The 22153-nt window shown below is 47.2% G+C and overlaps 1 protein-coding gene across 2 annotated transcripts in view; it reads left to right on the forward strand.

Annotated features, from left to right (window-relative positions):
- Nucleotides 1-22153, forward strand: part of SLC4A4 (solute carrier family 4 member 4) — a 153149-nt gene that overhangs the window by 24978 nt on the left and 106018 nt on the right. The window contains exon 1 of one of the 2 annotated variants that reach the window (XM_042026921.1): nucleotides 10381-10442. The exons of the other annotated variant lie outside the window; for it this stretch is intronic. The gene's annotated coding sequence lies outside the window, so the exon portion shown is untranslated. Of the gene's footprint in view, nucleotides 1-10380; nucleotides 10443-22153 lie in introns of those variants that run through there. 2 annotated transcript variants of the gene reach the window in all.

The following is a 22153-nucleotide window of genomic DNA, read 5'->3' on the forward strand; positions in this document are numbered from 1 at the left end:
TCACAGTCCTGTGCCTTGCAAGAAGTCTGAAAGGATCCAGATATCCAGTGGAAACCTGTCATTTTGCTGTGTGTTCCTGCTTGCTTAATTGCTGGTATGTGGATGATGACAGAGTGATTTCATGAAAATTAATTTTTTTTATCCCATGTGTGATCTGTCTAGCCTGTGCTAGCATATACAGTTACTTCTCGGATAACATCAGCCTTGTGGCTTGTTGTCAGTGGCAGGTGCTCTTGCAGAGCCAACTTTTGATCTGTTTAAATCATTTAGATAAGTGGTATAACATCTCCCTGGAACACTGGGATAGCAAGATAAACCACGTTCCGTGTTAGGAAGAGAACAGTTGTGTGTCTCTCTGTATCTCAGAAGCTGTTGAATGTTTTTCAGCATTAATCTGCAGCCATAACGACCCAACTCTAACCTGCAGTTATTGATTGGGAGCGGAGCCAGCAAGTGCTGCAGAGTTGGAACTGATATTCTGAGAACTGTGGAAAACAAAGCCAAGGAGAGGAGCAGCAGAGGGAATTGGTTTGTGATAACTGTGTGTACAAGGAACAATAAGGGACAGAGGAAGGCAGGGGACGTGTCTAATGGGCTCTGCATTTCTCAGAAAGACCTAGTTGGGAAGATGTGGCATAAATAAGTCTTTGAGTCATTCCTTTTCCATACTGGAAAGCCTCCTAAACGTGTTGTCACAAACCATCTGCATGCTGAAGACGTGCAATTTGATAAGGTATGATAGACTGTGCTCTAAATGTGACAATAGTAAGGGGATGTCTGAACACAAGTATTTTCCTTCTCCCGTGGAAAATGTTTGCAGTGGAGCAGGGGAACCGAAGTACTGGGATATATTGCTTATGCCACAGTAAGGGAAAAGATGGGAACGACATCCTGGGGGAGAGCTTTGCAGAGCTGATCTGGATGCTACAGCTTTCCCCAAGAATCACAGGGCAGAGACCGCTTGTCCTCTGCAGGGGTTGCTGCCCGGCTCAGGGTCTTTTCCCTATCCCCAGCTGCATCTTCCACCTGCTCCCGACCTCCAGCACAGCCGTGAGGGCAGGGGTGGCCAGGGTCCACTCAGCAGACCCTGCCTTGGGACTTCCCTGAGGCCTGTGCTGGGAAAAAAGAGCGGCTGTGGGAGCGCTCGGAGCCGTGGCACAGGTGAGAGGGTGGGGAGCGCAATGCTGGCTTGCTGCCAACGCCATTGCTTCTTGCCATTCTTCTTCCTTTTATTTTCTTTCCCCACCCCAAAGCATGGGAATGTAGTAATTGCATTTTGACCCAGTTTCCAGAATCACTGTAGCATAGACTTTGGCGGGGGGGGCGGTCTGAGGGAACCACTTAGGAATGAAAACCAGCCATTAGCTAGTACCAGAGGGGCAGGAGCAGCAGCAGACTGTTACAAGTATGCACTAACAGCCTTGTAGAACAACGTTATCCTGCATGTTTTTATGGGGGGAAAAAAAAGTAATTGCATTTACCTTTTTTTGATATTTGATCCCTGGTACACAAAACCTTTTGAGCCTGAGTTCAGGTTGCCTTCAGCTGAAGCCCTCTAAGCATGGAGGCTTGGATCGAGTGCCTGGATTTTCAAAACTTGGCTGGAGGTTTCATGGCAGCCTTTCTTGTGGTTATTTCTGGTACCTCTGGCTGCCAATTGGAACGCAGGGCTGTAGATTCGTGGGGAAGTGAAAGGGGATGGGTGTGAGTGCATGTATGGAGTAGGAGCCCTTAATAGCAAGAGGCTTGGGTTAAGAGGGGGTTTTGAAATGCGCAGAGATTCACGGAGCAGATGCAAGTATGAAATCCAAACCAATTTCCTCATTCCGGCTATTAATATGAGATGGAGAAAAGGTCCTTTGAAGTGATTTCAAGCACCAATTAATATCCCTTGGAATCTCCCCATCAACTGAGTGAGGAGTCTTGATGTGAGAAGCTGGAATTTAACCTCACAAAGTAAGATAGGTGGGAAAGGAGAAAGAAAAGGCCAGAAGACGTTGTCTTGAGGGGTGGGAATACAGTGTCCCCCAGCTTCTGCTGCATTGGTGTCCTCACTGCCTCTGTCCCCATCATGGATCAGGGGTGGCACCTGGAATAGTTACACATTAGGTCTAGGAATATTACCAGTGCTTGAGCATGGATTATGCTGCCTCTGCTGCAGTGAAGAAACAAAGGATGTCAGTGCCCCAGGCTGCATTTCCCACCACAAACAAGGCTGTACATGAAGACAGCGTGCCCTTGAAAGCAGCTCTTGCCTGCTCCACTGCAGATAACAGCTTGGTAAGAGAATGCTCTGGCCTCAGAGGATGAGCTGGTAGGTGCCTTGAGGATGTCCCCTCCCTTGGTGAGGACGGATGGGGGCTTTGAGATGGGACCATGAGTGTGGGGGAAAACATAGCCAAAAGTTCAAGGCTTTGACAAATGGAGATAGTCCTCATGTGTTTGTATTAATCAAATGATATGTGAGATTCTCCAAAGGCAATATTTTATTCTGGAGTTGTTCAAGCATAAAATGAAAGTCTGCCCTTTGACAGCACTCATATTTTGTTAAAATGCTCCACCAGAACATGCTGTCCCAAATATCTGTCAATACTCCGTCATGCCTGAGCCCTAAAGCACACAGAGCGGGATGTTGTCTCAGGACAGTCATCTCCTGTTGCTACACAAATGTTGAGGTGAAGCCTGAGTTTATTGGTTTTTAAGGCAGAAGATATTGTTTCTGCACATTTTTATTTCATACCGTGCCTTAATTTCTGTTAGTCTTAAGCTGATATGCCTTGGATTTATTTTGCTTGCTGGAAGGCTGGAGAAGCTGAGGCCAGACAGACATTTCATCTCTTCTATGTGACAGCTTGGTCCTCATGGCTGTTCTTGGAGGTCAGTGCTCCTGAGGTTCCACTGCCCGCCCTTCCCAGTGCTTCCAGAGCACCAGGCACTCCCTGGCCTTGAACTTCTGCTCACCAAATTGCCTCCTTCCTGTGGAGAGGAGCTTGGATGTGGGTTGTTGGCTGCAGCCTTCGCTAGGGACTTCTGCTGGAGGTAACCATGAGAGGTATTTAAATAGGTGGTTTCAGCAGCAGGTCTTGTGGGCAGGTTTCTCCTCTGAACTTCCTGGTACTGCCTCACATAAAATGCACAGCTTAGCGATTGCTGAATGTGGGGAGCAACTCTCAGTATCATGGAATCACAGAGTGGTTTGGGTTGGAAGGGTCCTTAAAAGTCATCTCATTCTAACCCCCTGCCATGGGCAGGGACACCTTCCACTAGACCAGGTTGCTGGATATCTGACAGGGCTGGACAGGGAAGGTTTTCATACCTACAGGTATCTATCCAAAGGTTTTCCAGTGGAGTGTGTGGCTTCTGGAAGGCTTCAGCTCAAGTCGCTTCTCCCTTTCTTTGGGATTTCTCCTAGAGATCTGGGGCTACGTGCTGGGGGTATTTCTCATCTGCCTGCGCTTGCAGGAGCTGCTGCAGAAGGCTGCAGAGTTGGAAAGAACATTGAAAGAGCAGCCAGCTCTCAAGGGTGCTTTTGCCTTATTTCTTTGGCCTTGTTTTGGCTTGGACAACACATTTCTCCAGTTTTACTTTCACTCCGATTTTTTTTTTTTTCCTAGAATGCTTTGCTCTTCACACTGCCCTGAAGTGGCAAAGCCCTTTTGGAGTTACACATGTTCCAGGGAACTGTTGTTTGCTCTAAACTAGACTGTTTCTTCTGGAATTACCTAACAAATAATTTAAAAGTCATTAAGTCCTCAAAGGTTTATTTATAGAGTGCAAATTTCTGGCTAAATGTGACCTGCCAATGTTTGGTTTTCAATGTTTTGTTTAGGAAATGTTGATATAAAAGATGAGAGACAGAACAAGAGATGTGAAAATCCAAAGCAGTGAATGATGCTGCTGTTTAATTATTTGAAAAGAAAAGAAAACATTTCTGATGACCCAGGATAGACAATGGGATAATAAACTGAAACCCTAGGCAAAGGAAGAAAAAAACCCCAAAACAACAAACCAAGCCAACCTTTGGTGTGTGGCATCACAAATGGTGTCTTCCTTAAAAATTATCTGGAGTTCAGAAATGAAAGGACAGAAGAGAAAATACGATGTGGAGTTAGTGTATTGTTAAGTACCAGGCACTCCTGGGTAGCCTTTTTCTCCATATCAAAAGAGGGCCTGCAGAGGGAAGATCAGGCAACACTTGAGAAGTTAACCGGTGGAGACACATTTTCACTGGGAATAGAGTCTGTATTATCACAATAGGAAAATGGTTAAAGGCAAAGAGCTGAGATGAACTGAGAAAAAGAAGCAGCATTGAGATGAATATCTGTTATTTAAATTGGCAAAGTGAGGGGAAAATAGTGTTCCAAGAACAATAACCTAAATGGCACTGTAAATCAATCAATGATAGGTTGTCTGGAGCCGAGCAATATAGATGTCCATGGATTTACTCTGTAGTTTCCTATGGTGGTAGTTTTATAGCTTTTTTCCAAAGTATCCATTGTAAGACATCATCTGAGAAGGCTGCTCAGGTGTGTATATGGTTGGATTAGGCAGAGAAGTCAGTGATTTACCTGTGTTACTGATGGTGTATAGATTTCCTGCGGTTGGCATTTGGCACGTCCAAAGCCCTGTGGAGGTGTCCCAGATGGTATTTTTTAGCATCAGGAAAAGATGTAGTCTTGAATTAAGAGGATCACAGTGACCTGCCATTCAAGTTACTCTTTCCTTCAAGATATTGGATGCTCAAGACCAGATGCTCTCAGACTTGTAGAGGCAAGGATTCAATTTTAGAGAAGCAGGCAGGAAGCAGTGTACATCAGGGAAAGCATCTCTAACCCTGATGCCTGTCACCATCTGCTTGTGCGAAGTTATCTTCAACCAGAGGGTAAGAAGGCTGGCTGGGGGCTGCTGTGTTTTGACAGTAAAAATCCAAGTAAGTTGTAGTTTTTGTCTGTACTAGTCATGTTGTTGGACTTGGCTTTCCACTGAGAGTGGGTGAGATTCCTCCATGTCCTTCCAGTCAGTGATAAAATATTAGAAGCCTTCCTGAGCTGGTGCACAGGAGGTGAGGAGGGTTTTGATAGGGGTGGTGGTTGTTGCTCTGTAAGGATTCGGTGCTCAGAAGAACTGGTCTGGACCACACTACAAGTGCTCTACAAAAGGGCTGAACAGCTTGTTGGCCTATCCTTCTGAGCTTTCTTGGTGGCTTTTTTTTTTGGCCCAGGATGCCAATAGCTGGAATGAGGAAGAGAAAGAAACTCATCAAAATGACAGCTGGGGGGAAACTGGGAAAAGAAGAAATCCTCCTGATGTAAATACTGCTCGTCCCATTTGCAGCCCACCCATATCACCCCTGTCAGGTCTGTACCCCATTTTTATGTGGATACAGTGAACCTTATGCTCAAGGGGCTTGACTTCAGCCTTGGATTTCCCTCCTACCCTGAGAAATGAAAGGATCTCTGTCGCTTCTGACTTGCTTTCTCTCTGAACTCGCTCTGAAGCAGAGAGCAGGTGATGTGTTTGAGAGCACAGAAGTGCTTAAGTGAGCTGGGCTGCTTCCGTAGCCCTCTCCTTCCAGAGAGGGGGAGTATTTGTTGTCCCAGTGGCCCAACAGTTGGAGGTGGTGGAAGTGTGTGTTTCAGCATCCTACAGTCTGGTGGGTATTGTGGGTGTAGGAACAAACACAATTTCTTTCTTTTAGCAAAGCCCTGCGTTTTTGGCTCTGACCAAAGGCTGGTTTGGCCTCGTTCCCTGCAGCATGGAGCAGGACACAACTTGAGGCATATGAAATCTGCTCTCTCTGCTGCTCCCTGGGGCTGGGGCATCGAGCCGGCCACACACTCACTGCCGAGGGGACACCAGCAGCTGACCCCCTCGGGGGGCTGCGCCTGGGGCTGGCTGCGGATCTGGGGGCGCTGGGGGGATGGGGGACGGGAAGCAGGGGTGCTTCCCAGCAGAGGGCCCCCAAGCAGCACTGCCGGCTCCCGGCCTGCGCTCTCTGGGCCTCAAGCAGCTCCGGGGCTCCTGGCAGAGAGGGATGCGCGAGGTGTGGCAGTTTGGTGTGCTCTTGGAGGAGTTGCTCTTGCTGGAAAGATAAGGAGTGTTTTTGCAAGGAGATGTAAGCACTTTAGAGAATGCAGTCCTGGAAGTTGGTAGGAGACTGGCAAGTCTTGCTCACAGGTCTCTGCAAAGCCCAAACCTGTGTTGCTTCCCAGAGGACTGGAACACAACTTGTGTTTTCTAAGCTCTTGAGGTGAGCACGCCGTGCTTTCAGTAGCTAGCGGAAGTATTGGAAGGTACCAGAAGCAATTGCCCCAGCTGATGAAATCCCCATGGCTCTTCTCCTTGTGCCCTGAATGAACTGCTGTGACCTAAGTGGCTCTCCAAGTGCTCCAGGATGGCTCATTGCTCTCAAGCAGACATGGTGCATTATTCATGAGAAGCACATCAAGCGCTTCACGAAAACCCCCTTAACCCTCCAGTGTTCTGCTCTGTCTTACCGAAGCTGAATGTTTTTCAGCACCTCCTGTTTCTGCCTCTTCCAAAAGAGTGAGCCAGGGCAGGGGAAGTCAGTGGGAATTTGGCAGTTTTTCTTCCAAGGGCCCTGCAGTGGTTTCACAGGGAGTGGGCAGGCAGGGCTGAGCAGGTACTCTTACAGAGCCAGCACCCCACTGCATGTTGTTTTCATTGCTAGCTGAGGCAGGACTGTTAGAAAAGGCAGGACCTACTAATCAAGTTTCCAAAGGCCATGGGTTTGCTCACCTTAGACCTTTACTAATCAGCTATCAGGGAGTGCTTGCTGGGATGCCATGTTCTGTCTAGATTTCTTGGGAAGTGGATGGAAAGGACAGACAAGTCCTGATTCTTGGTGACTCGAATACAAATCTGAGAGCTACAGAGTTGCTTTTTGTGGTTCCCTTGGAAATCAGTCCTATTGTACTAATTCAGCTGTAATACTAAGGAATGCAGTGCAGGAATTTGTTGAGTTCAGCAGCTAAAACGGCTGCAATACCCATGTCTGTGTAAAACAGACCAAAAAACCCCTGACACCTCAAGGTCACAAAGAATAGCTGTGATCAAAGATTCAGTCCTGAGAACGCGCGTGAAGGATTCTGTTGGTGTAAAAAGGATTTGCTGTGTGCACAGGTGTGTTCAGGGTGAGCTGCTTTTGTCATGATGACTTGGCACTGACGTTTGTCACCCCAGGAAAAGATACCGAAAGCCTCTCTGATAAGTACAGCTGTGGTTTCTCTGCATCTAAATCCTTCCATTGAAATCTTTTTATCCTCTGAAACTTCCTGACTTAGGCTGAATTACTTCTGACTTAATCCAACGCAAATATTTTATCACTGGGTAGTCTGCACAAACCCCTGGAAGTGCAGGAGCTGCCAGTTTCCATCTCATTCAGCATTGCCTCTGACTGACAATGCTGTGGTCAGCATGAGCGGCTTCCGAGGAACCTACCAGAAGTGCTGCAAGATATATTTATGGAATAACCTGCCCACAGGGAAAGTTTTACCCTACCAGTTCCACCGAGCATGCGCACGTATGTGTTCTCTAATCTTTACCATCAGAACTTTGCCTGTTCTCATTATCCATACACATGTCAGACACTATCACTGACAGCGATACCTGGAGCGACCTTGCTGAGTGAGGAAGGTGCGTGTGCGCTGGGTGAGAAGGCAGACCAGTAATTCTTGTATAGCAGCAGGCCTTTTGGTGAAGGTGATATCCTGTCCTGTGCCCTGCTGAGGCATTGCCTTGGCTGGGATGTGGGCGAAGGCCGTTGGCACAGCGTTTCCTCGCCAAAGCTTTGTGAGCAGGGCTGAAGCCAGCGGGCTTGAAAGGCAGGTTCAAACAGCCAAAGTCTTCCCGAGTCCAGCTGCTTCTCTGTGGCCTGTGCGGTGAGGGGAAAGGTAGCAGGCTGTCGTCCTGAGTGACGAGCTCCTCTCCGGTTATTAAATCAAGCAGAGAAAGTAGTGGAAATGGCTGGGGAGGTTTGGAAGGGAATGTGCGAGCCAAGGTGTGTAAGCAATGCTGAAAGGTACATATATACATGTGTCAGACAAGTCGGCTCTAGCCAGCGGGTTTTATTTTGCCAGTCACAATGACAGACGGGATTATTAGTGCACTTTACTTTGGTGTTTTTCTGCACAGAGAGTGTACTCATTTTCAAACTTGGTCAAGACAACTGCCCTGGCTCTTGATTTAAGGACTTCTGGAAATGGCTCTGGTAGCGTTTTAGGTGATTAAACGCAGCGATGTTATTTAAAGACTGACTTGGAATCAAGCGTCCTGATGACAAAACATTTTTTTTAGCCAGCAAATTCAATGCACAGGTTTAAAATGACAGTATTTGAAGTTACAGTGAATTGTGAGGAACTGGAATTGGTACAGGAGTTATTTAGGTTCGTTACTGAAATAGCGAGCTAAGAGCCGGCTGCTGAGAAGAGTCCGTGAGGTGCTTTCATTGAGGGATCACAATGCTTGGGGCGATCCCAAAACTCCTATGAGTAATCTAAGTGGCAAAAAGCAACAGCAATTTTCTCAAGTAGCTAATGTGTCTTCTCCTCAGGAGCTCCGTAGTTTATTTAAAAATAAAGTGAAGTGAAGGTATAGACTAACTGGCACACCATTAGGGATTTAAGGCATGGAGAGAGCAGTGCTTGCTTTGGAGCCTTTGGAAGAGGGAAGATGTTCAGTTATTTGGGTTAGGACTCAAGTATACAAAGCTTCTCAACTGATGTGGTGCTCTGCTTTTGTTAACACAGGGACTGTCATTAATTGAAATGAAATATAGTTCTAAGCGATGCGAGTGAGCGCTGTGCCCATTGGAAACTCACTGGCTGTTGAAAAACAGGATTTTAAAATACTGGATTTATTAAAGGGAACAGAGGAGCCCAAGTCCTGACCCATTCATGTGCAAACTGTGGCTCTGAGATCTTTCAGGGAAACACTAAACAGCATGAGGGGACAGGGACTTAAAGCCAATTGTCTATTCTCAGTGTCTGGGGACAGCACAGGGGTGGCAGCAGCAGAAAGGAGAGGAGGAGTTTGGCAGGGAGATCCTGCAGCGCTCTCGCTCCGCTCTGCAAGTGCTCTGGTTTCTGTTGCTGCTGCCTTTTTTGCCTGGCCAATGGATTGCATATTATTCCCTAGGACAGGGTTTGGATGGGTGACAAAAGTGGAGCTTGGTAGCTGAGGAGCAGCTGAAGGGGCAGTTGCTGTGTGGTAATCATAAACCTTGCTGAAGAAGGGGAGTTTTCCCCCTGTGGAGCTACAATAGCCTCCTTTGTTCCCCTGAGAGTCCGTGTACTTCCCGTGATGGATTGCTGTTCTGCCGTGTTCCTTGTGAGCCGTTTGCAGAGCTCCGTGGTTCAAAAATATTTTACGGATCTCGTCACCTTGGCCTGGACAGTCAAGCTGAGCGCAGGAGCTACAGCTGACTGAACAAGATGTGGGATATTGGCACTGCTTCTCTTGTCCAACATCACTCTGGAGGGAACCTTCACAAGGGCGATTAGTGGCCACAGAAGTGTGTGTGCAGGAGAGAGAGAGGAGGAACTAGGACTAGGCTGGCAAGCAGGGTGAACCTTGCCATGCTCGAAGCTAAGGAGAAGCAACATGTAAGGTACCATTTCCTCGGAAAATTATAATGAACTGGCTAAATGATGATTTCGATATTTTTCCTGGGGTGGTTGTTGTTGTTGGATTTTTAATGTTTTTTGAAGTTTTTGTTTGGTTGGGTTCTGTTTGGTTGGATTTTTTTCTGTGCTATGTGCTTTTGGCCCAGAAGCGCCCTGGGTCGTGCGTTTCCCGTGGCAGGGAACCTGCCGTGGGACTGGGAACAGGCTCCCAGCAGCCCGCGGCAGTATCCCGGCGGTGCCATCCGCCCCGGTCCGAGGGAACGCATCCCCCCTCGTCGAGGGGATGGCATCTCCCGGCCTGAGGCACAGGGTGGCCACGGCCAGGGCCACTCGCAGCCGGCGGGGGTGGTCCCGCGGCCGCCCCTGCCCTCCAGCTTCGGCCGTGGAAATGCGCACCTGCCCCGTCGGAGCTCGGAGCTCGGGGCGGGGAACCGCAGCCCCGGCCCTCAGACTCCTCCTCCGGGCTCCCCGCCCCGGGCCCCGTGACGCCGAGCGGCAGCCGGGGATGGGATGGGACGGGACGGGCCGGGATGGGAGCGGGTGAGGGGACGGCCGAGCCCGCCGGCGGCTTTAAATGCGGGCCGGGCCGGCGCCGCCAGCACAGCCGCGCCGTTCGCTCGGGCTGCCGCGGGTGCTCACCCACACGGACACGGACACGGAGGGGCAGGTGTAGGGCCGCCGCCATGCCCCGCTGAGCCCGCCAGCAGCCCGTCCGCAGCGCCCGCCCGCCGCCCCGGCTGCCCCGCAGCCCCCGCCCGCCGCCAAGCTGGAGGAACGCCGCAAGCCCGAGCCCCGGAGGTGAGTGAGCTGGAGCGGGGGTGGAAACGCCGGGGTACGTTTCTCCTTCCTCGGTGTCTTTTTCGGTGCCCAGCTCTGCCGGAGCCAACTTTAAAAACGCTTTTTGGTTTTTGCGAACTTTTTTTACCGTTTCATTTCATCTTCAATGAGTTGTTAGCAGCCGCTGAATAGGCAGCCTCGTCTTTCCCAGGTTTCCAGTTTTCCACCTGGTATATGGTCGTATGGAGTGTTTTTTTAATCCAAGACCAGCTCTTTGGTGTTTGTTTGCCTTTTCTGTGCTTCCTGCGAAGCGCTGCCATTCAGAGCGAGAGCACACGGGGAAACGAGGATTTAACCATCTTTAGGCTTGCTCCTTTTCGTTTACCATGTTAGTTATTAATGGATTTTTCTTTTGTTCGGAGCTCATCCCTTTAGCACTCCCGTTCAGGAGGAGCGCGTGGGTGTGCAGGGAGCTCCCACGACGTGGAAAAAGGCACCGGGCTCTCCCAGGAGAGCAGGGATCGGAGCGCGCCGCGGGAGCTCCGTGGAGTCGTTCCGCAAAGCCGCTCCTGTTAGTAAAGTTGGATGCGTAAGGACCAAAGTCGGGCCCTGGGGCAGATCCGAGCAGTAGCAGCTCTGTCGGAGAACTGCTCCATGTACTATATATACGTACTTGCTCCTTTTGTGTCAGAGAGGTGCAGTTACTGTGCATCTGAACGTGACTTTGTGCGTGTGCTCCCAGCTGCTTAGGGGCTTTGTTCTGGTTGTTCCTATAATGTACGTATTTTCTGTTTAAAAAAAAAAAAGAAAAGAAACTTTACTAGTTGGATTTAACAAAATGTGCAGAGTTGTATGTTGTGTGTGGGACAGAATATGCTGCTAAGTGCTGGTGTGTTAGGTTGCAGAAATACACCTAGTTCTTACTTTGGTTGAGATCAGTAGGAAACTGTGCATAAAGAGCAAGATACAGAGGCCCCCGACCAAAACAACTGTCAGGCTCCCAAACCCCAGCAACTATTGAATGAGAGACTTCATTTTGCACTTACAGTTTCCAGTCCTGTGCCAAATGATGAAACGGGACTGTTTGCGTTTCTGCTCGCTCAGAGCATGTACATGAGCTGATCTGTCCTAGTCCGTGCCCTTCCTTTCCTGAGCTGCCATTCCGTGCTCAAAGACTTTTTCTGGTGACTCCTGGATTGGATGATGGAACAGTTAGTTTTGCAAAGCCTGGTTTCAGCTGGTGATTTTAGCTCTCATCAACTTCACCTGCTGGTGAGGGTCAGTGGGATTCGAAGGGCAAATGCTAGTGCAATCCGCTAGTGCAGGGATGCTTCTTCAGCTTCCTAGGAAGGAAACACAGACTTTCAAGTTCAAAAAAAATAGGAGGATTTGCATGTAACTTATCCTTTGCTCCTGCTGAGCATGAATTTCACATTTTTAAAAGCAGTGGCTAGACTTTAGGAAGCTACATTCCCATGATTTCAAGGGACTGGCAACGTAGACCAGTGACTGCTGACCTTGGATGAGTGGGGAGCAAGGTGTGGTGGTGGGGTGAGAAGGAATTATGGATTTTTTTTTTTCCTTTTCCTTTTTCTGCTTTTTCCAGCTACGGGGAGGAGGGATGAAGCTTTCATTTGTGTGCACAGGGCATTCCTGGCAAGGTAACACCCTGCACTCATCCGGTCTGCTCCCAGCAAGGTCCGGCAGGATTTTTTGCAGCTCAGAGCGGTGCAGGGTTTTCCCTTAAACTTCTGTGTTACGGTTTTAAAACTTGAAACTCCTCTGCAGCCAGAAAACAGCCTCATGTGCTGGCGCTGTCTTGTGGTATCACTTGTAGCAGGTTTTTAAAAGGAGCTTTTAAAATGCAGTGGGTGTAGGGTAAATGCTTCGGTTACCGATGTCTTACGCTGATAAGAAAAGGTTGAATTTATGCACAAAGTGCTGTTCAAAGAAAAACATCCCCATGAGAAGGAAAAATCTATAACTCCTTTTGTTTTCAGATCTGCCTTCTTATCAGAGAGGGCAGAAGAGCTGAGTATGTCTCTGGCTGAAGGTTTTCTAATGCTGCCACCCTGGACAGCTGTAATAAATAATGAGCTGGAAAGTGTTTTGGTTAAGGTTGTGAAGAAAAATTGCTGCGTGAGAGAGTAAAGAGAAAACCTGTCCTTATTATTCTGCCATTAAGTGTGCAAACAGCTATTTGGAGTTGGAGGTGCTGCCTTGCCAGAAAGATGCTGTCGCAAAGGCAGGGTGTTGCTTTGAGAAAGCATGTACTGGGGGAAATGTGCTGTTTTGGGAGGTGGGTGCCCGAAAATGGGCCCTGTGGGTATGGCAAGTGATGCTCCTGTGTGCATACATGCCATCTGTTAGTGCAGATTTGCTAGTAACCCAATTTCTCTTCTTTAATTTAATGTTTTGGGTTTTATGCCATGACGTTGTTATATGCATTCGTATCAAAATAGCGTGGCTTGTACTGGTTTGCACTCCAATTCCTTCCTATGGGCTGGGAGCACCGGACGACTTGGAAGGAGGGTTTGAAGGTGCCTTGTTGCAAACAGCGTTCACGGCGCTCCAGCTCCGGTGCTGCGGCACCGCTCGGTCCCTCAGTGCTGCCGAGATGCCTCCGTGGCTCCAGTGCGAGAGCATCCTTGTCACGCTCCAGCGATCTGCCTCGCATGTATTTTCTGTGTGCATTAGGTTTAGAATTTGAACTCCTGCTTTGAGCAAATTAAAAGGGTTCTGGTAACTCCTCGTTCCAAGTCAATTAGCTGCTTCCGGCTTCAAATCCACTTAGAAGGCTCAGAAGGGGGGGAGTGCTCTTTGAAAACCCAGTAAGAGCAGTTTATGGTTAATATTGATAAAGGAGCGCGTCTCTGTGTCATTGTGCTGCGTCTGGTGGAAGGAAAGCTTCTCTTTTGTGATTCCTCAAAACATAGGGACTTGGATGGGGAGGCAGAGGTCTTCCTCTTAACTCTGTTAAGAAAGCTCTTCGCTGTGTGGCTTGAAATCAAAATACAGCCATAAAATGGTCAAGGTTGCAGTGAATTCCCACAGCCACTCAAAGCAAAGCTTCTTCCCCCCTGCCCTTGAACTTTGAGTCACTGTAGCATCTCGTTTCTCCTGAGTTTGCTCAGGATTGTGCACAGTTTGTGGCAGGTACGCTTTTTATTGCTGTTGGACAGTGTCAAAGACAATTACTGCACCCATAATTGGGTGATAAAACAGTGCGTGGTATAAGTAAAAAGCTTCAGAGCTCTTGTTTTTCAGTGGCCTAGTCACATTAACTGAAGAGATAAAAATGTCTTTGAATTACTGTCCCGCAATTATGAGTCTTTCACATAAGGAACATATTTGAACTTGCCACAGGGACTGTCAGTGTGGTGAAGTTGCATGGAGATCTATGAGAAATTTGAAAAGCCGAGAAAACTACATCTCAGTTCTAGGTGTTCAGTTTGATTTGGAACAGTGGATTTCAGTCCAAATTGAATAGGCATGTAGATCCATGCTGTTGGAGTATGGCTGAGCATTCTGAGCACAGCAGAGGAAATTGCAAATGGCCCTGGTTTTATCTGATTTTCTCACCAGAAAGATCAGAAGAGCTGATTCCATGTCACCAATATCAGAATCCTTTGAATTTGTGGCACAAAGGAACTTTCAGCATCTGAATTCCAGAAACGTGTGCCCTTAGGAGACCTCATTCTGCTGCTAAAGTAAAACAGAGACTGAGGGGGGGATTTAAAATAGATTAATTATTTATATATAAAAATATGTGTGGAGAGAGAGAATATGGCTGATCTATATATTTACTACTCCAAAGGAAATCCGTTTAGTGGGGAAAGAGAATTTTCCAGGTGTTTCAAATCCTAGCTGTATTATAGAGTTACCTCTATAGGTGACCAGGATTGTATACCATATGTATATGTATGATTGTATACCATATATACCATGTAATAAATACTTGCTAAATACTCTGTATTAATTCTGTCTTGAAATAAGCCTTAATTGTCCTTCCATAAGTATTGATCCGTACTTCTGGCATCTGAAAGTGAGTTGAAGAACTTGGTGGTAGGAATTGTTCTGTGACTTCTTTTGAGACTAAGGATTACTCAAATCACTTCATTCTGTTATTAATGATAATTATAAAAGCTATTTCATTTTATTCTAATTATAATTAGTAATATATTATTATTAATTATACACTTATATATAATATATAAATCATACAGAACTACGGGACCATGGTGGGAATGGTTACCTCTTCTTTGGACTGCTGCGAGGTGACTGCTGCTCATCTGTGAAGTTAATGAAACAGGCTGATATTTCATGTGATTGTTCCCCAAGGGAGATTGAATTTTACTTCCTTTTCCAAGTTATCAGAATGAGCCGGTGTTACGCAAGAAGTCCTGGTGGGTTTGTGTGTCCGAAAGATTTTTGCCTTTTTTCACTTAGGATTTATTCCTGTGGTGTGTTCTGTCTTTTTCTGCTACTTTTTCTGAGCGAAACATGCAAACGCTTTGATTTTGATGACTGTGCAGATGTGTAGTCTGAAGTCAAAGGTGACAACTGAAGTCTTGTGTGCCAGCTACTCATCTTTACTAAAATTTTTCAGTTTTCTCTATTTTGTACAGTAGGTGCAGAAACAGAGCTTGTGTCTCTTTTTCAATGGTGTGTGCAACTTGAAGATTCTGGTATTTTCCCCTTAAGGTTTTTTTAATCAATTTTTTCTTCATTTTAATCGCACCTTGAAGGTTTGCTGAACTCATTTCAACTCTTAACCTTGAACAGAAGGTTGCAAAAGTTAACTGCTTTTATTGTACTGGTGACTGTATAACACTTCAGACACATTGTCAGCCCTTTGACGTAAGCGTAAAGGTCTTTTCATCAAGGCTGCCGAATATGAGATTGTTTAGAATGAAGCTGCGAAATAGTTGCTCAGTAGCTCAAGGAAAAGTGGGATTTGAGCACATCAAACCTGTCTGTTGCACTGGAATTGAAGTATATTTCTTATACACAGGAATTGGACCTGCACATTTTGCTTAGGTCTCAGAGTTGGCAAACGTGGTCATCCTGAAGCGGATGTTACCTAAATTCATGTTATATTTGTCTAGTCTGAGCTCACTTCCCTGGCTGACACTTTGTGCATTCAGCAGACACAGAGCACGGCTCAAGACAGCAGCCTTGTTCCACAGAGCTGCCTGTATGTCCTTCTGGGCAGGAACAATCATCCCCAGGGAAAAATAGATGGGGCTTTGTTCTCATGTGTCCCCAGCAAAGCTCCGTTCCAGAGCCTTGATGGCACAGCAAGCCAGTGTGTGGTGCCATGGAAGTGTTCTGCATCCACTGTTCGACATCTCATGATCTCTTAGGTGAGCAGTAACGGGGCTGGAGCAGTATTGTCCCAGCAGAAGGGTTAGTGTGGCATTCCATGGAAGCAGTGCCAGACGTGTTTGTAGTGCTGATGATGGAGTACCAGTGCAGCGAGAAAGGTTGGAAATGTGGAGCTGTTGCCTTAGTCCCACAAAACACTTCAGCACAGGTGACTTCTGGCCTCGAGGCAATTCAACTCATTGGCCTTTAAGGCCATGCTGAAGTGCCGTGCTGGGGTGAGTCCTGCATGAGTAGTTCCACCGGCACGAACGGAAGAAATGCGTGCTGAGATAGGACAGTGTGCAGGGAGAATTCATCAAGTGGGGCCAGAGGGGTGCAGGGACAAAGTCTAGATTGCAGCCATGAGCTGCTTGCAGGGTGGGGTTGGAAATCAATGAAAGACCAGTGCAAAGTCTTGAGTGCATCTTTGATAGGCACTCAAAGGGTGGTGTTGGAGGCTGTAGAATAGAATATTGATTTAGAGTAGAATTGGAACGAACCTACAGCCATCATTTGTCCACCTGCCTAGCTTGTCTTTTCAGTCCCAGTTCACCTGTTGGATGACATCACTGAATTTTTTGGAAAAAATACCTTGAATAGATATTGAAATGCTCTCCATTTCAGAGTGGGCTTGTGTCTCTGTTGTGTTATTGGCACATCACCGGAATGTGCATGGAAAGGAGATTGGGGTTGCCTAAGAGCAAGAACTGCTTCTACTGGAATGTGGTACATGCAATGATTCCCTGTAACTGTGTGAATGCTTCTCACTCGGGATAGAAGAGTATTCTTCTCCCTTTTAATCAACGGTGAATGATCAATTTCTATACCGAAGCTGGGCTTCAGAAGGAAAGGCAGACTGTCTCCTGTGCTGTACACCTCCCATGCCATTCAAGCTTGGAGAAGGCCTTCTGTGTAGATTGGACTTTCCTGTGCCTGGGGAAGAGGTTTTGCACTGTGCCTGACAAGGCGGGTGTGTGACTGCAGCCATGGCACTCTGGAGGGTTCTGGCTTGTACGTAGGACCTTGCTGATCTTTGGGTCTGCTGGGTTCTGTGTGGTCACCTTGGCAGTGCTCTGAAGTTCAGCCTGAGAGCCTGCTAGCATGGAAGGAATGTGAGCAAGCCTGGGCTCGAGCATGGGCTTAGGCCTGTGCTTTGTTGGCAAGGCAAGCCCAGGCGCCTTTCCTCGGCTGTTGTGGGCACGGAGCTCCAGCCAGGATGCTCTGACTGCTCAGCTTCATGGCTTATTCCTATTTGCAGTGTAACTTGAAGGAGTGGGCATGTAACTGCCATCCTTGTACTGTAACTTAACCTGGGATGCACACTCTGAACAAAACAGTGAAACGGCAGGAATTGCTGCAAAAGGAAGACCTCCATATTTCCAAAGTTTTCCTTGGATCACGGATCTCTTCCCTTTGCCAGGAATACAGTGTATAAATTTAGTTGAAAGGGAATATGCTGCAAAACAACCCTGTGAAAAAACCCCCGACCGTGTCTTCCGGTGTCAGAATCCTCTCTAGAGACTGAGTAAAGGGAGATCGTGTCTCCAGCTCTTAAAATAATTACTCAAATTAAAGATCAAGCTAGAAGAGCCCAGTTCACTGAACATTAGCTATGCAACTTAATTTGTTAAAAAGCATTGAAAAAACAACTTAAGCTCATCATGCTCAAAATGTCTGTCCCAGCAAGTAACCTGGATGTCCCCTGAATCTTCAGAAATGTGGGAGTGCAGAGATTCCTGTGAACTCTAAAAGTTTCTGTAATAACTTTTCTACGAATGAAGCCACAGTTCTTGAACAAACCTGTTTCTGCCTTTTTAATTCTAAATGATGCATAGGACATCTTTGCATTAAGTATTCCTGGTCCAGTAATGCCCTGGGTTGCCAACAGCTCTGCTTTCCTGGAAAGGCTTGACTTGTGACTCCGTGAAGGTACCTGTGGGTTTTTGTGGAGAGGTCAGTTCAGTTCTGGATGTGATCCTTAACTTGTAATTCTCAGAAATATCTATGGAGTCTTGAACTGTGGTATCAGCCCAACTTTTCTGGCTCTGTTCCCAGACCAGTCATTCCGCTTAACAATACAAAAATGCAAGATAATGGACGCAGATAACTGGGATTTAATATTACCGTAGCCCATTTCCCGTTTACCTTTAAACAGCCGTGTTGCAATTAGATGCTGGGCATAAAGCTGTTCTTTGTTAACAGGTGTCTCCAAGAAATGTGTGACTAATGACCGTGTCTGGGTTCAGCCGTGGTGGCCCTGACAGCTTAAAAAAGGAACGCAAAAGCTGCTTTATCCTGTTATGCTTTTATGAATATCTGTTACCACAGCAAACCATTTCAGGCCTGTTACAGAAAGTTGTTTTCCCAAGGCTTTTTCTGAAAGAATGGCTGCCTCCAGTGTTTTAGGCACATGCATGTGGAAAAGAGGATGAAAGCAGCTGGTGGGTGATTGGCACGAGCTGTGAGGTGCTCCAGCATGACCTCATGCACAGCCACTGATGCTTCAAGGTGTACCTGCTGCAGCATGGGCCTGGCCAGATACTTTGAGATGTACCTTCTCCAGCCTGGAGTGATCCTTCGAGGTGTCATCCACAGGTCACAGCCCATGGACTCAAGTTCCATTGGAGTTCCAGCCTCCCCAGGAGCGCAGTAGCCCTGTGCTGGCCCCCCGCCAGCCCGGGCACGTTGTCATTGCTGTAATCAGAGCATTCCCAGGCCCAGCAGAGCAGCCTGATAAGCACCACGGTGAGCACTGAAAGCAAAAGTCACCCCGACGAGGCACCGCATGCAGCCAGGCAAGCGTGCCCATGGCAAGACAAGAGCCTGCTGATCAGTATCCATGCAGCTATGACAGCTATACATTCCACCTAGCACGTTCCAATCAAATCTGCCGTTATTTTGAACCCGTAGTGCCCTGTATTGACGCCAAAAAGGACTGTCCTGACTTAACCTCAGCCGGCAACCAAGCACCGCACCACTGCTTGCTCACTCCCACAGCAATAACTAAAACATTCGTGAATTCCCACCACTGTTTCCAGCACAAATCCAAACCGTAGCCCCCTACTTGATACTGAGAAGAAAATTAGCTGTACCCTAGACAAAGCAGCACAGCGTGTTATATCAGCTGTGGTTCTTGAGGATGCCTCTGAGTTTATAGTTCCTAAAACAGAAGTAGAAACTCTTGCTTTATACAGAGTTCTGGAAGAAGAGGAAATAGAATGTGGGACCTATAAAATATTTTTTATAGCGCTTGCTCATGTTAAAATGCTGTGGCTTGAAACCCTAATGGGTAAAAGGCTGAGTTGTACAGGAACATGGTTAAATATGAAGAGAACATTTGAGGAATGCCTGGGAAGTTCATGTTTATGGGCTAATGATCTGGGAGTCAGAAGGAGCCAACTGCCATGCAGGGAGAGGAGCTCGTTCCAGTGACATACTTGTGTAAATGGTGGTAGAGGAGGCTGAGTAGCCTTCCTCGGGTAAAGGAAGATGCAAGTAATCTTAATATTTTAGGTTTTCTCTCTCCAGAAGAAGGATTTTTTTCCTGGAGCAGATGAAGTTTTCCAGATGTTGTCTGAAAGAAAGACTGATGCTAATATCTCATTTTCTCTTCTCTTGCAGAAGTCTGCTTGGTCTTCTGTCCAAGCTCAGTAGTCATTTATACTGGTGTTCAGGTTATTCGGGAGGACACAGGACATCCTGCAACAGTGCTGCTTATCAGCATCAGTGTGTTCCTACCAGTTTTGTCCCGCAAATTGTTCTTCCGGACAACATTGATGGGTCACAAGGAAGGAGTTCAGAAGAAGTGGCTGTGAGCATTTTCGGGCAAGAAATTACTTTTCAGCTCTCGGGTTGTTGTTTTCTTCGCAGTCTTGTTTTAGGCTGATATGAATAAGTCTATTTTGAGCTGCCCTTAAATGGATGTCACATAGAGGACAGTCTTGTTAAAACTTGGGAGTTGCCTGCTCAGCAGTTGGGTTCTGCGCTCTTGGCTGTGGTTGGAGGATACAGTAAATCCAGCTTTAGGGCACCGAGAACTAAATTAAGAACCTGACTCTCCCATGGAGCAAAATGCCAGTCCAGCAGCAAACGCATTTTGCTGGTGAGGTGAGTTGAGCATTGCTAAGTGGACTGCCTTTATGCAGGATCATGCGTTGTCTGCTCATACCACTCTGCTTTTATGCTGCATCATGTTCCTCCCGTTGGAGCTGGTGTCCTGGTGAAGGAACCCGTATCCCTCCATCCGCTGACTAATGCTGTGAGAATGCGATCATGTGCCCCTGCCTGCTCTGGGCCAGACTCTTATTAATGACTAATTGGTCTGCAGGGCTGAGTGGAAAGATCACGGGCTCGGCCTGCTCTTCGCTGGCATCACGCGCCCAAGTCGAGGTGTCAAGTGGGTTGCCACGAGGCATTGCTCTCACAAGCTGAGCGCATGGAAGGGCAAGGGGCACCTGAAGGTGGTGCTTTGCTCCATGCTCCAGTGACCTGTTCCCTAGAAGTGTACAAAATCTCCCTTTGCTTTCTCTGCAGGCACTGTCATGTGTATGGCTGTGTGGATGAGCTCTCTGTGGGCTAGTGGCCATGGCAGTGTGGTTCCCCCCGACTGCGTTCTATCCCAGTGGCTGTCGATGCTCTGGAACAGCTGTTTGCTACCAACCTGCCCCTTTGATGCCACGTGAAATTTTGAGGAGCACAAGTTTTTCTGCCTGTGGGTGTAAGTCTGGTTAGTGATAGCCAGGGGCCACACGTACATGACGTTGTCTCAACAGCCTGATCACGGCCCCCAGAAGGCACAGCAGATGCTCTCCCAGAGCAGGATCTGTGGCCATGTGGAAGGGAATTGTCACTTGCAGTTGCGTTTCTGCTTAGTGATCCTCGTGGGTGTCACTTGTGAGGCACCTGTATCCTTCTGGCTCTGTGGCTTGTGCTGGCGTAATCGGTGTTTTGCTGAGTGCTTGGCACTTTTGGGAGACAGAATGGCTACCCAGGTCCATGCTGCTCTGGGCTGTGACTGACTCTCTTCTGACTGGAGGTTAAATTGGTGGAAGTGATGAAATTCTTCTTCTTTTGGTTTAGTCTCAAGTTATAAAAGAACTTGGTTTTGCATTTCACTCCCCTCTCTCCTCTTCTGTCAGGAAATGTTTCTTTATCTTCAGTAAACTTCCATTGGCTTGTGGTTCTGTGTTTTTGGGGGGTGTTTTCGTGGTTTTTTTGTATTGGTTTTTTTTTTGTTTTTTCTGGGTTTTGATTTTTTCTTTTTTTTTTCTTCTCAGTGCAGTCAGTGAAGGCAAGAGGGGCGTTTAGTTTGAAATCTGGCTGTTCGCATTTCTGGCTCTCAGATCTGCATTAGTTTTGAGTGACTATTATTGAATTAGAATTTGATGCATGCACCAGGACCAGTGCCAGTGACCTTCTTCAGCAGAGATTTTGTCTCATCACCCCAGGGAATGGTCGCTATAAAGTCTTCTAGATGAGCAGTTGGCACTCAAGTGAGGATGAGGTCCAAAGCCCACTGTTTTTTTTGCTTGTCTAATATTTTTGGAGTTCTTTCTTCTGCCTGAGTCTTGTGTGTGTGCTGGCATTTGGTTCGGATGGCTTTGCCCTTCTGTTTTAGTTTTACAGCTGTGTGCTCTGACCATACTCCTTTGAAGGTGAACTCAAGTGGTATCGCATCCCTTCTTTCTTTGAAGCAACTGCTCCAACATGGAAGAATTGCAGTTTTACAGAGACTGTCATCTAGTAACCAGGTAGAGTTTGCAGAATTTGCAGATAAGTACGCTTTGAGAGGTTCCCGCTTGTGTAACGCCATGTGAGTGGTTAAGCAGATTCCCAAAATCATCCATGTTAAAAATATCCTTTATGCTGGATTATGTTTTTGAAACCAGCATATTGTGAATCCACGTATTGCTTCAGAATGCCAAGAATTGGATCAGAAATGCTGTGCCTGCACTCTGGGAAGTGCTGAGAGTGCATTAGCTCCCTTGGCTGCTTCAGATATGTCCAAAATGTTTTATACAACCAGGCTTTCTGCCTCTGCCAGCTAGAGCTCAGGTCTGGATTGTGCTGCATCGGGTCTTACCCGTCCTTCTTGCAGTAGGAAGCCAGCACACGCTCTGTACTCATGTTACCATCAGTGGCCCAGAGCTTCGTGATGCTTTTAGAGGGGCTTCAGTGTTTCGGAGGTGGTTGGGAAGGTGATGGTGGGACAATGTGCAGTTCTAGGAGTTGCGCATTTGAAGGTATGAAGCCTGAGGAAAGGGAAGAGCTCCAAACTGTAATTAACAGAGGTGAAATAAGCTATGAGCTGGTCGCCCACATTTTGTGTGTGGTGTGATTGCTATGGAGAACTTTCCGCCCCAAAG

The sequence above is a fragment of the Corvus kubaryi genome, unplaced genomic scaffold (assembly GCF_017639235.1).
Source record: "Corvus kubaryi isolate FWS band 111438036 unplaced genomic scaffold, C.kubaryi_AGA036_p1.0 37292, whole genome shotgun sequence".
NCBI classification, from domain to species: domain Eukaryota; kingdom Metazoa; phylum Chordata; class Aves; order Passeriformes; family Corvidae; genus Corvus; species Corvus kubaryi.